We start from the raw sequence: 12,820 nt of genomic DNA, 5'->3' as shown, positions 1-12,820 counted from the left end.
CCCCTTCCCCGCGCCCGCCCCTTCCCCGCGCCCTCACCGTGCGGCTCGCCGCGGCTCCGGCTCCTTCCCTCCCCCACCCGGGCCGCGGGCCGCGGGCGCGCGCCGGCACCGACCCCGCCGAGCCGGGAGACGCCGCGGCTCCCCGAGCCGCCAGCACCCGGGGCTGCGAGTGGCGCCCCCCGCCCACCCCCCAAATAACTGCACCGCCACAGCCGCCCGCTCCGCCTCCCCCTCCCTTCCTTCCCCTCCTCCACCAGCCCCGCAGCACGCATGCGCCGGCCGGCCGAGCGGCGGACGCCGGGCCCGGGCCCACCCGGTGGGGCGCCGCTCACCGGGAGCGCGCGCGCGCGGCGGCGGCCAGCTTTGCTCCGCGCTCCCGCGGCTCGGGGTTTCCTTCCGGACGCCGGCAGCCGCGAGCCGAGGCCGTGATTGCGCTCCCGGCGCATGCGTCGTCGGTGACCCCGGGCCCGCGGCCGGCCGCGGCTCTGCGTCCGCCCCTCCCCTCGGCTCCCTGCGCGGCGCGGGCGGTGCGCATGCGACTTGCGGGCGAGGCGGCGCGGAGCTGCTGCGGGGAGCGGGGTGACCTCGGCGCCCCCTGCCCCGCGCCGGCACGGCCAGGGGCGCTCCCCGCACCGCCGACGGCCCGGCGTTGGCGGGAGAGGCCCGCTGCGCCCTCGCCGGTCCCGGGGGCGAGGCGCCGTGCCCGCCCCTGGAGGAGGGAGGCGGGCGGTCAGGGGTGCCCGGCGGCGCTGGAGTCCTCGTCTTCCCGGCCTTTGCGTGGTCAGGGGTGCCCGGCGGCGCTGGAGTCGTCTTCCCGGCCTTTGCGTGGTCAGGGGTGCCCGGCGGCGCTGGAGTCCTCGTCTTCCCGGCCTTTGCGTGGTCAGGGGTGCCCGGCGGCGCTGGAGTCCTCGTCTTCCCGGCCTTTGCGAGGCCGCGGCAGGGGACAGGCCGGGACCCTGACTTGCAGGGGCTGGGCGGGGCGGGGGTCTCCTTAGGACAGGTGTGAATACTCCTGCTCGGGACATCTTTAAGACAGAAAGCACCCGCGGTAGGAGTGTCTTCACGGCCCGAGTCCTGAAATGTCGAATTCCTGTCCTTGGCTCTGAAGTGGAAGGCATCTTGTTTCATGTGTGGGCCCTGCCTTGCAGGTGCATCTCCGGAAACACCGCCGATCCCTGCCGTGTGCTTGGATCCCCGGTCCGGGCAGCCTGAGAACGCGGCCTGGCCCTCTCCCGCCGCATCGCACGTGGCTCCTCGCGCCTCGTCAGCGTCCTCTGGCCGCTTTCTTTGGGACTCTGCTCCTCCTCTCAGTCCCCGGTCCGGGCTGACACCGGGGGAAGCACCCTGTCCTAGGCTGCTCCGGAAGAATGGCAGCCTGGAGCCGTGTCTCCCACGTGGCTTGGAAGAAGGCAGATTCGGAGATGGGGATTTGGCCTCAGACGTGTCTGGTGCTCTGAACACCGGGAGGCCTAGATTCCTCTGGAGATTTCAGTTAAACTACTAGGGGGCTGTGGTTGGGTTTGTTTTGAGTGAGGTTTTCTGCGACATGCTGTCAAGAGCCCGAACATACTGGTAGGCAGCAAGGAGGCAAAGCTAATAATACCGATGAAGTCGGCAGCCACCAGGTTTGAATGCTTTTCTTGGGTGGATACATGGATTTTACTCTGGAGACGGATCCCACCTCGTACTCACATCTTCTAGAATATGTGTGTGTGTGTGTGTGTGTGTGTGTGTCTTCAAAACGACCTTTGCCCTTTTCAGTGGCTTCATTGTCCTCTTAGTCACCAGGATCAAGCCTTGCTCATCTCGGCCTCCTCCCTCCCCCACCTGTGTATTTAATTATTTACCAAGCCCGTTGATAATCCCTTGGTTCTTGCTCAGCCCTCTGCCCTGACTTGAGCATTTCCCACGGTTCACTTCACAGCCTGTCCTTTCTGCGCATACTCTCCAAGATAAAAACTGTATCAGAAAGTAGTAGCTTTCCCAGATTCCAGGTTTCCATAAAACAAAAATCCTTAGCTCATAGTTTTATACATCCTAAATGTATATCCCCCAGCCTAAAACCTTTCCTTAAACACAACTTCCGGAATTCACATGTTCCCTTCAATCTTTCTTGCGTGCCTTGGTGTCATTTTAACGGCATTTCCAACTCCCTTCTCAACTCACTTCTAGTTGATAATGTGAGAGGGACAAAATAGCCCAGTGGTCAAGAGTACAGAATAGGGAGCTGAATTACCTGCAGATAAATCTCATGTAGCTGCACGGCCTTAAGTGAGTCACTTCTGTGATTCCGCCACCTGTGAAGGGAGGCTAACAACAGTCCCATCTCACAGGGTAACTGAGAGGAGACCGTGCAGCAGTACCTGGTGTATAAACGGTCCCACAAGTGTTGGCCATTGCTATCGATGACGTCCCTGTTTGTGCAGTCCTCTGTATCTTGCTGAAATCCTTCCCCACCGCCATGGGTTCCCTCAGTCACAGAGCAGTGTCTACTTCATAATACCTCGCATCCCTTCTTTCTGTCATTACTCATTTTACTACCCTAGCTTACAGTGAACTAGAATATAGGAAGCTTCAGATGCGTATAACATGGAATATAATGCAGGCTGTAAAAGAAAAGAAGAAAGAGCCTGCATGGTCTAGTCAGTTATCCATATTCTTTCTAATCCCCGTAAGATAGAAACAGTATTTGGTGGTATTATGGGCCGCGCAGTCAGTAGCTGAAGCTGAAATCCTAATGCTGGGAGACTGAGCAAGTCACATACTTCCTCTGAGCTTCAGGTTACTTATCAGAATTATGACCAAATGCAAACTAAACTGCCACATGAAGGCTGGTGATGAGGAGGGTAGCTGTAAATCATTACAACTTTGCATCTCACAAAGGTTGCTAGTCTACTCCCCCGCCCAATAACTTCAACCACCCCCTTTAGAACAATCCTGGAAGCTGGCACTGTGGCACAGTGGGTAAAGCCACCGCCTGCAGCACTAGCATCCCGTATGGGTGCTCATTCGCATCCGGGCTGCTCCACTTCCGATCCAGCTCTCTGCTGTGGCCTGGGAAAGCAGTGGAGGATGGCCCAAGTGCTTGCGCCCCTACGCTGTGGGGGAGACTCAGAAGAAGCTGCTGGCTTCAGATGGGCACAGCTCTGGCCATTGCAGCCATGTGTGTGGGGAGCAACTGGGAGCAACTCGGACTAGACTAAGTTACTGGAATTAAGACTTATTCTATGCATCTGCTCTCCCACAATATGGCGCTGGGAGAGGAGGAAACAGCTTCTACGCAGCTGCCTCTTGCCAACTTGAGTGATGACCTCCAGGAGCTGATCCTGCTCCTGATTGGAGGAGAGCAGCGTACTCGGCGTGTGGGTAGCAGAGTTGGGATTGGTGGAAGAGGACTATAAAGGAGGAGAGAGACAACATGCACCAGGAACATCTAAGGGGAACATCTAGCTGAAGGAACACCTGTGCAGCCCCCGAGAGAGCCGGCCGGCGGTGTGCCGCTCCCCCGCGGAAGTGGGGAAAGTGGCAGGGGGAACCGCCCTTCCACGGAGGTGGAAGGGACAGTAGCCAACCCGGGAAGAACCAGCAGCAAACCCGGGGAGGGCCGAGCAGACAAAAGAACAGCGCAGGGTCCTGTGTCGTTCCTCCACGAAGACGGGGAGCGACATAATGGTGCCGTGACTCAGATAGGAAGCCTAGGCAGGGTTCAGTGTCGCTCCTCCACGAAGAGGGGGAGCGACAATGTGGGGAGTGAACCAGCAGATCCAAGACCGCACTCTCTGCCTCTGCCTCTCTATAACTCTGCATTTCAGATAAAAGTAAACAAATCTTTAAAAAAAAAAAAAAAAGAATCCCGGGCTGAAGGGCTCGGCTCAGTTCCTCGTTGGAATGGCTCACATATTTTTACCTCCTATCCACGCTCTCTTCAAGGATTCATGCAAACTCTTTAACGTCTGGCTCCTGCGTGGTGTCTCTTCTTGGGTGCCTCAGATACCATGGATACCCCTTCAGTCTTTTCTCCACAAAACAGCAAGAACATTCTTTTGAAACTATGAATAAAATCACATTATGTTCCTTCTAAAAAACCTTTTATTATTTCTCATTATATCCAAAAAATGTTTCTTAATAGTTAATTATTTATTTGTATTTGGAAGGCAGATTAGACAGAAGGGAGAGACAGAGAGCATCCACCTGCTGGCTTACTCCCTAGATGAATGAACCAGCTAGGGCTGGGCCAGGCTGACTCCAGGAGCTTGTTCTGATCTCCCACGGGGGTGTAAGAGCCCACCTGGGACGTCAGCTCTGCATTGCACCCAAATTCTGAATCATGGCCACAGCGCCCTGTATGATCTGGGCCTGCCTGCCTCTCCAGTCTGTGGTGGTCACCCAGGCTTGTTGGCGGGCTGGGAAAGTCCCTCACTAATAGCAGTGGAAACTTCCTAGCTCCGCCCAGAAAAACAAATTTTGTGACAGGGAGAACCCATTGGACCGCAAGGAAATAAAACAATGAGCTATGAGGAGGTTACCACCACATAGAAGCCTCTCAGCTTGCAGTCTGGGCACCAGACAGCCTCGCCGTCCTGTAGACGGCTGCCCCTGGCAATGTATTCGGTAAATCTAACTCCACTCTGACTGCTCTGGTGAATTCCAAAAACCCCCATGAAACACGCCCCCAAATCCTGATCCTACCGGAGGCTCACGTGCTCACGGGAATGGTTGCTGTTACCCACTGCAAAGCTCGCCAGACACATAATAATGAGATTTCCACTAGAAACAAGGGTGCCAAACAAGCCAAGGCAGCCACCAGATCGTCCCTTCAGGCTGCTCTGGCTCTCAACACGGCCCCTTCTCCCCCTCAGTACACCCAAGAAGAATCCCAAAAGGGCTTAGAGCCTTCAGCTGCGCTAAGAGGTCCTGATGAAGGCTTCTACTCCCAGGACCTCCACCAAGCTACTCATCTGGAGGCCAAAGCCCCCAAGGACTAAGTGCAAGGATATGCCCCAAGCCCTGCAAGCTCTCATGCATTCCCCACAGGCTACCACACAAACCCAGAGGAAGCCCATGAACTTCCCACTCTCCTTCAACCTATCCAAAGTCAGGGCCCCTGCCTGGCAATGACTGGCAAACATGTCACATCCATGCCTCCCTGCAGCAGGCTTAACATCTCTGGTCTTTGTGGGCACCTTTGCTGGATGGGTAGAGGCAGTCCCTACGAGGTCCGAAAAGGCTTCTGAGGTTGCAGCAGCCCTCCTTGACCATGACCCCCCTGCTGCAGGCTCCCCTGCTCCTTGCAATCAGACAACAGTCCAGGCTTTATCGAGCAGACGGTGCAAGAGGGCACCAGAGCCCTCCATATCCATTACACCTACCCGTGGCCTGTCATTCCCCAGTCCTCAGCAACAGTAGAGAGGGCAAGCAGACCACGGAAAGCTCCCCCAACGTCAATGCAAGAGGTACAAGAGCCATGGCTGACGCCTCCTCCTCTGGCCATCCTGAGGCCCCACAGCACCCCAGGATCTCAGACACTGCAGCTTGCGCAAGCTCCCCTGTGAGTTCCCTTCCTCCAGAAGGATCCCCTGTGAGGCCCTGAAACAGCTACCTGCCACAGTAGGCCAGTCCCCCTAGGGCAAACCATCCAGCTTGTAACTAGCAAAACCAACACAGCCCAAGGCCCACTCTCACCTGGAGACTGGGTATACCTTAAAGTTCTCCCACAGGACAAAACGCAGACCACTGGAATCTGTCTGAGCCAGATCCCATCACGTCCTTCTGACAGCGCCAACAGCAAGAAAGCTCCGCGGCTTTTTCCCATGGACCCACCTCTCCAGGGTCAAGAGTACACCTCCCCCAGAGGGCAATCCATCCGCGTTACATAATTCTGTGAACTTGTCAGGGATCTGTGCCTGCTGTTCAGACAGGTCTCAGGTGGTGCTCACCCTAACTCCCAACACCCATGGCTGCAGATCCCAATCAGTGTCTCTCCTCTTGCACCCAAGTATTTCATGTAAAAAAAAAATCAGAACAGGTACAGCACAATATTAAGAACACCCTTGCGGGAGTGGATGCAACAGAGACCCTGGGCTTGGGTTCTCAATTCCTCAGGTGAATGTGGCTTCTATCTTCTCTTCTGCCCCTAGTTATTCCTCTAGTATCTCTCCTTGCCATAACTCCTGGCCCTCCTTTTTTGAACAAATTAATTCAGCATGTCTCCTTCTGAACACCGCAGATCTATTTTCAAATGGTAGAACAGCAAGGACATCAGTGAGGCCACCTACAGTCCCCTGGGTAACGGAGGCATTCATTCCCAGAATGGACCACTCCCTCTCCCCTGAGGCTCTTCTACCTACTGGATTCCTGCAGCCAGGGCCTGAGATACCCCAACCCCTTGGAAGCCTGACAATCAAAGACAGGGACAACATAACACCCTGAGCAGCAGGAAGCAGTACCTCTACCCAAATGCCAAAGATTGGTCATCCTCTTACCTCTCAGGGGACTGGGGGGTCCTCTGGGGGGTCATCTGGAGCTGTGGCAGCTGGGGAAGGCCCTAGGTAACAGCAGTGGAAACCTCCCAGCTCTGACCAGAAAGGCAAAGGATGTGAGAGAGAGACCCCATCGGACCACAGGAAAGCAAAGCAGCCGGGCTATGAGGAGGCTGCCGCCACGTAGAAGCCTCTCAGATTGCAGTCTGGGCACCGGACAGCCTCGCTGTGCTGTAGACTGCTGCCCCTTGCATGTACTCAGTAAATCTAACTCTACTCTGACTGCTCTGGTGAACTCTGACTGCCCCCAGCGCTGACCCCCACCTGCTGCTTCCTGCAGCACAGCCTCCCATTTTTCTACTCCTTTCCTGACACTCCCACCCAGAAACCTCCTTTTCATTTCTTTCTGTATCCTTAGGCTTTGGTATATGCCATGTCCTGCTCCCCCACCCCCATTTTTTCTTACGACTGGTTCTCACCAACCCTCCCCCCACATAATACCCACAGGTATCATTTTTCATTGTGTCGACCATACCTTTTTTGAATTATTTATGTAGTTTCTTAGATATTAACTGTCTTCCCCATCACTGTATGGTAATCATCAGAAGGGCAAGAACCGTGCAGTTCATTCACCAGTGTGCACACAGTACCCATGTTAATGTCTGAGATGAAGGAGTGATTAAATGCATGATGAGTTAAACATGCATGAAAAGTTAACCATGCTACAAAGATTTTTTAGGACCATCTTTATATCCCACATTATGGTAACATGCAAGTTGTCAGCAAGAAGTAGCCTTAGTAATATGAGTGAATGAGAGTACAAAGTGGGGGGGGGGGTCGTGAACTACGATGTCCCTAACACTGTGCTGATAATCCAGTATTTGGAAGCTCACAAGAATATGAAACACTGTCACAGACAGAGCCGACACCTGTGTAAGACGCTGGGTGAAGTTCACAACAGGAAGCAAAGGCCATGATGTGTTCCACCCAGATGCGGCAGAAAGTGACTGGGGCCAGTGTCGTGGGTGGTGAAAGATTCGCCAGTACAATCAGAGTGAGCAGCATGAGATTCATTGAACCTGCTGCCAAGGAGCAGCAGGACACCCAGAGGCTGGGGGCTATACAAGGACTATAATCCCAGGGCTATTCCTGGAGTGGCGGCCTCCTCCTAGTTAGGGAGCTTTCCTGCAGTCCAGTGGGCTTTCCCAGTTAGGTAATCTGCTCTTCTGGGCAGAGCTGGGGAGTTTATTGCTGATAGCCAGAGATTTTCCTGCCCACCAGGAGTCCCCAGGGTGACCTCTACACTAAGTAGCTGCCAACACTGGAGACTGGACACCAGCTCTTTCAGCTCCAGGTTGGGCAGAACTAAGCCTACATGGCCAAAACCTTCAATGCCCCAATCTCGGGCCATATAAGCAGAACACCTGGGAAAAGGAAGTCATTGAACCACTGAGACATGTCTTGCTGGGTTCCTGAGTACAGTGGCTTCCCCACTGCTTTTTATGCCTCCATCCTGCCCCAAGTATAATGACCAAGACTCCAATAAAACCAGCTAGAAAACATGGAGAAGACCTAAGAAGGGGATACTGGGATTTCATCTGTTCTCGGGTTTGTTGATATTGCCATGCACCCACCTGAACACAGGAGGGACTTCCAGAGAATTAGCTGGCCAAGGAGAGAGCTGAAGTAATGCAATGTGCCTTCCCACCATTCGGTGTAGCACGGATGCATACCTTTCTGATGGGCCAATTCATGCTGTGTAGGAAGTATTGTCCAAGATTAACCATCTTGATGCCTAAGGGGGAAAGATTCTAGCAGCAAGAAGGAGAAGGAGAGAAGACTGACCTGTCCCTGTGTGGGTCCATGCAGTGGGGAGGCTGCCTCAGAGCTTCTAGAACTCAAGGTACCCATTAAAGATGAACATCTGAATGCAGTGTGGACGGTACAGAGAGGAGAAACATTCCTTTCAGCCCTACACTTCTCGGTGCTCAAGACCAGAAGGATGGTTCTGGAAAGGACAGGGAAATAACTGGTTAAAAACGAACCACGCCTCCCATCTTCAGAGTTCCTTGAGTTGCAAGTTCAGTCAGACAATGTTTGACTTGGAACTGAGGCTGAAATTTAAAATGGTCAGATTTCGTGAGTTAGAGTGTGGGGAGGGGCCAGCGCTGTGGCGTATCGGATAAAGCCACCACCTACAGTGCCAACATCCCATACCGGTGCTAGTTCTAGTCTCAGCTGCTCTTCCAATTCAGCTCTCTGCTGTGGCCCGGGAAAGCAGTGGAATAGCCCAAGTCCTTGGGCCCTGCACCCGCATGGGAGACCAGGAGAAGCACCTGGCTCCTGGCTTCAGATCGGCACAGCTCTGGCTGTTGTAGCCATTTGGGGAGTGAACTAGAGGATGGAAGACCTCTCTCTCTGTCTCTCCCTCTCACTGTCTGTAACTCTACTTCTCAAATAAATAAATAAATAAATAATAAAAAATACCCAAGGTTTCTATTTAAAACAAATAAAAATAGAGTGTGGGGAAAGAGTTAAAGAATAGGCTCAGCCATATTCAAGGGATTTGCCGGCCATTGCTTCTCAGACTTTAATGTGAATACCATCACCTAGAATCACCTTACAATGAAAATCCCCTTTCACTACGTCTGGCATGGGGCCAGAGAGTCTGTAATTCCCTCAAGTTCTCCGGGAATACTGCTGATTCCAGGATGACGTTTTGACAAGCAAAGCACTACAAAGGGAAAGGAAGTTCAATAGAGCATGTTGGCAAAGAAAAGACAATGGAAATAGGTGAAATACAATCTTTTTGTAGGTCAAACAGTTGAATATTGGGCAATAAAACTTTTAAGCTTCTACCCCATCAAACAAAAGTTCATTCAACAAAATGGGAAATGAGATTATATGTTAAGTAATTTACTCACATTCTGACAAATATTTCTGCCTTACTTAAATGACAGGTGTTCTGAAGTAGCAGGGACCTTTGTCGCCAGGCAAGAGTCCTGGCTAGCATACGCATGTGCACTCTGCAGAGGAGAGGGGTGGCATCACAAGGAGGCAGCTCTAACATGCTGTCATTGTGCAGTTCTTACACACGACACAGTCTTCAGAAATGTGTTTCTGTGTGAAAACTTATTGTCACTTGATGACTACGAGTTAAGAGTTAAAAAGGAAATATATACCTTTATTTTCAGCTATCCCAAGTACTACAATTACTTCCTCTGCTAATTTTAACTTAACAAAGCAGATAAATATGTATTTACTTAAGGAAGATCACTTTTAGGGAAACATTTTGCATTTGGTTTCAATTGGAGGGCAAATGTGCTCATGTTTATATATACTAAGTGGCATTAGAATTACTGCGTTAACTTTATGATAATATGGTTCTTCCTTCACATCCACAATCATTTTATCCTGTATAGCAATGTATCCATTCATTCATTAAGGGAAGTTGTGTCAAGATAACTAGGTAATTCTCTGAATGATTTTATCCTATTTGGTGAACTAAAATAATGCTATTAATGGGAATAATCTACTTTCAATTCTCTGCAACATCTAAAGTCTCTAACTTCTAAACAACAGCAACAAAGAAACTTTTCTTGACTTCATGTTAAATTGCTTCAATTCTCACCCATATATGTTCGTAATCTAAGCATTGAAACTCACTCTAGATTCTCTTACAAACATTGGTGGACATCTATAATGTGAATCATGAGTCATCAAAAAGTGGAGGAATGCAATGTAGCGCTGAACTCCTGTAGGCTGGATTTACCACTCCTTCTTCCAAAAATGATGATCGTTATTATGCCAACATAAAACATCCTGCAAGTCTTCTGCAGTGTCCTCACATTATACGTTTTCTCAGGATGAATTATTTTCTAATTTTTATTAAAACAAGCAAGTTCCATACATAATGTATTTTTCTCACCTCGCCTCAGAATTTAGAAATTTGCATGTCATACTATCCTAATGATTCTATAATTTGATTATTAGTGGTAATACTTGGTAATTTTTGTCGCTCCCCCTCTTCGTGGAGGAGCAGCACAGGACCCTGCGGTGTTCTTTTCGTCTGCTCGGCCCTCCCCGGGTTTGCTGCTGGCTCTTCCCGGGTTGGCTACTATCCCTTCCACCTCCGTGGAAGGGCAGTTCCCCCTGGCCACATTCCCCACTTCCGCAGGGGAGCGGCACACCGCCGGCCGGCTCTCTCGGGGGCAGCACAGGTGTTATTCGGATAGATGTTCCCCTTAGATGTTCCTGGTGCATGCCGTCTCTCTCCTCCTTTATGGTCCTCCTCCGCCAATCCTAACTCGGCTGCCCACACGCCGAGTACGCTGCTCTCCAATCAGGAGCAAGTCCTACAGTTTATTGGTTGAACTGGAGGCAGCTGTGTAAAAGCTGTTTTCTTCTCTCCCAGCGCCATATTGTGGGAGAGCAGATGCATAGAATAAGTCTTAATTCCAGTAACTTAGTCCAGTCCGAGCTGCTCCCCATAGATCCCCCTTTCTTTTTATTTTTTTGGCGTTGATACGCGCCTGTCTTCGGTGTCCCGCGGCACACACTCTGCTCTACTTGCTAGAGTTGCCACAGGTTCTTACAAGTCCTATCAATCAGGCAAACCGAATCCGGGTCCTCTCTTCGCCATGTTGTGAGGAGGTTTTTAGGCGCTGATGCGTGCCTGTGTTCGGTGACCTGCGGCTCATACTTTGGTCGAGCCGCCTGCTGGCGCTTACTGCCTTAATCAGGCAGACCAAATCCAAGCCTCCTAATTGCTGTATTGTGGGGAGGCCTTACTGATGTTAATTCGTGCCTGTCTTCGGTGACCTGCGGCGCATAAGCTGCTAGCCGCCGCAGGTGCTCATCGCCTCACTAATCGGGCAGACCGAATCCAAGCTTTCTCATTGCCATGTTGAGGGGAGGCCTTTCTATTTCTCTATTTCTCTATCTCCGGGCATTCCTATTTCTCCCATTTTACTTCTATCTTCCAGCATTCCTATTTCTCTCATTTTACTTCTAAACTTCTGTTTCTCTTATCCCCGCAGCTTCCCGGCGCCCGCCCCGCGGCAGCTTCACGGCTCCGCGCGGCTTCCTGGCACCTCGCCCCGCCGGCGGGCTCCCGGCTCTGTGCGGCTCGGCTTCGCGCGCACACTCCGCGGTCTCTCACTAGCCCTTTCGCGTCTGAACCACGGCCTCGCGCCAGCCCCGCGTTCCCTATCTATTCACGCCCCGTGCTCTCTCTGCACGCGGCGGCTTCCGCGAGTCACACAGCGTAGCTTGCGTCTCCACCACTAGCATTCAATCCAAGTTCCCCGGGCTAGCCTGGCGAATTCAACCCAGCTTACGTCTCCGCCCCACAGTTTGGCTTCCCATCCTTTGCTCCCCGGGCTAATCAGACGGATCCCAACCAGGCTTACGTTTCTGCTTCTGGTTTTTTTCGCCCCCTATTCCCGGGCTAACTTGAGAATCCCAAAGTGGCTTTCGTTTCCGCCTCGGCCTGCCCCCCGCGGCTTCAATTTCCCTAACATTTTTCTCTACCCGGTATGTTTCCCCAAGCTTTCCTCCAACAATACTCCTCCCTCATTTCTCCTGGCCTCTCCCCACAGTCCGCATCCGAGTCTGTTTGTTCTAGCTTTCACTTTCGCTTTCGACCTTAGAGATTTCTCCCAGCTTCCCCCCGTAGTCCGTATCTGAGTCTATGCCTAGGCTTTCAATAGCTTCTTCCGGCACCTTTTTCGTCTGGCTTTTCCCTAGGCTGTTTGCTAGTCTCTCTCTCCGGTATTTTCCCAGTTCTTCCCGTTTCTTCCCTCCTAAGTTTCCTATCCGGCCTAGGTTTCCTATCCGAGTCACGGCACCATTATGTCGCTCCCCCTCTTCGTGGAGGAGCAACAACACAGGACCCTGCGCTGTTCTTTTCGTCTGCTTGGCCCTCCCCGGGTTTGCTGCTGGTTCTTCCCGGGTTGGCTACTATCCCTTCCACCTCCGTGGAAGGGCAGTTCCCCCTGGCCACATTCCCCACTTCCGCAGGGGAGCGGCACACCGCCGGCCGGCTCTCTCGGGGGCAGCACAGGTGTTATTCGGATAGATGTTCCCCTTAGATGTTCCTGGTGCATGCCGTCTCTCTCCTCCTTTATGGTCCTCCTCCGCCAATCCTAACTCGGCTGCCCACACGCCGAGTACGCTGCTCTCCAATCAGGAGCAAGTCCTACAGTTTATTGGTTGAACTGGAGGCAGCTGTGTAAAAGCTGTTTTCTTCTCTCCCAGCGCCATATTGTGGGAGAGCAGATGCATAGAATAAGTCTTAATTCCAGTAACTTAGTCCAGTCCGAGCTGCTCCCCACAATTTT

At 52.4% G+C, this 12,820-nt stretch overlaps 1 protein-coding gene across 9 annotated transcripts in view; it reads right to left on the bottom strand.

The window, feature by feature from the left end:
• Positions 1–475, bottom strand: part of CLOCK (clock circadian regulator) — a 110,479-nt gene extending 110,004 nt beyond the window's left edge. For 4 of the 9 annotated variants that reach the window (XM_089302796.1, XM_089302807.1, XM_089302810.1 and 1 more), the window contains exon 1: positions 333–475. The gene's annotated coding sequence lies outside the window, so the exon portion shown is untranslated. Of the gene's footprint in view, positions 1–37; positions 176–332 lie in introns of those variants that run through there. The other 5 variants (XM_089302799.1, XM_089302801.1, XM_089302806.1 and 2 more) reach the window with 2 other exon arrangements.
• Between the last annotated feature and the right edge of the window lie 12,345 nt (positions 476–12,820).

Source organism: Oryctolagus cuniculus, chromosome 8 (assembly GCF_051225735.1).
Source record: "Oryctolagus cuniculus isolate XC-2025 breed Fujian yellow rabbit chromosome 8, ASM5122573v1, whole genome shotgun sequence".
Lineage (NCBI taxonomy): Eukaryota > Metazoa > Chordata > Mammalia > Lagomorpha > Leporidae > Oryctolagus > Oryctolagus cuniculus.
Note: the sequence above shows the minus strand (reverse complement) of the source record. Positions and strands in the feature narration are given on the sequence as shown.